We start from the raw sequence: 993 nt of genomic DNA on the forward strand, positions 1-993 counted from the left end.
TCTGTAAGTGGGAGGTGTTCACAGGTTCGGAGTGCGCAGCCATTTGGGTGTGCAGACGTATTTGGGAGTCCACGTGGATTTTCGGATGTCGGTGGAATTGGGTTAATGCCAAAATTCAAATAGTTTCGTTTACAGACAATTGGATAAAAATGCACTTTATCGTTGAGTTTTGTTCTTGAACTGTCTGTGGACTTTTGTTTGCTACTCATGTGGGGGTTGCTTACGGATTTGTTGCTGCGCACAGACTTGGGAGAGGAACTTGTGTTTGCTGCACATTGGTTAAGGGATGCACCATAATTTGGAGAAGCACAAATATTTAAGGATAGGTATGTCAAATAAATTTGATCATATTTTATGTTTTTTTAATATTTTGGTGCAGTTGGACCGGGGATGCACATAGATTTGTGCGCCTCAGCTGGTTTAGGGGTGTACACGGATTTTGTGGCGTCGGTCTATCCTATCAGCTTACATAGGAATTATCGAACTGTAGTCTGCTGCTAGAAAGGCGAATGTTAATGACATTTACACCTGAATGCTCATGTCTGTGAACTTGAACACGAACTGAAAAGTTGAGTCTCAAGTACATCCCAAACACTGGAGCCCAAACAATGTTCCTGCCCAAGATCGAACTGGGGACCTTTCGCGTGCGAAGCGAACGTGATAACCACTACACCACAGAAACGGGGCAAAGCGTTCATTGCTCAGCGCTGTTGACCAATGACCAGAGGCACCCCCTCCCCACAGCAATAAGAACAAAACATTGCCCACCGTTCCTCTCAGCTTTCAGTAACAAGTATTAAATTTGTATGACGTATGCAGTGACATGCATTGACAACTTCCTGTGAAGGTACGACATGCAACAAGTAACTGTACTGTGTTGCATACATAAAGCAAGCAATTAAAACCTCTTCCTCTAGCTTCCATCAGTCTCCACAGATTGGCGATCCGGCCCAGCTGTTAAATTCCACAGTGCCTTTAAGATTTCTGACCCTG

The 993-nt window shown here is 44.2% G+C and overlaps 1 non-coding gene across 1 annotated transcript; it reads right to left on the reverse strand.

The window, feature by feature from the left end:
- Positions 1-609: 609 nt before the first annotated feature.
- On the reverse strand, positions 610-682 carry trnaa-cgc (transfer RNA alanine (anticodon CGC)). The gene has a single exon. It is a non-coding gene; the product is annotated as a tRNA-Ala (tRNA).
- Positions 683-993: the final 311 nt, after the last annotated feature.

The sequence above is a fragment of the Hypanus sabinus genome, unplaced genomic scaffold, assembly GCF_030144855.1.
Source record: "Hypanus sabinus isolate sHypSab1 unplaced genomic scaffold, sHypSab1.hap1 scaffold_651, whole genome shotgun sequence".
Lineage (NCBI taxonomy): Eukaryota > Metazoa > Chordata > Chondrichthyes > Myliobatiformes > Dasyatidae > Hypanus > Hypanus sabinus.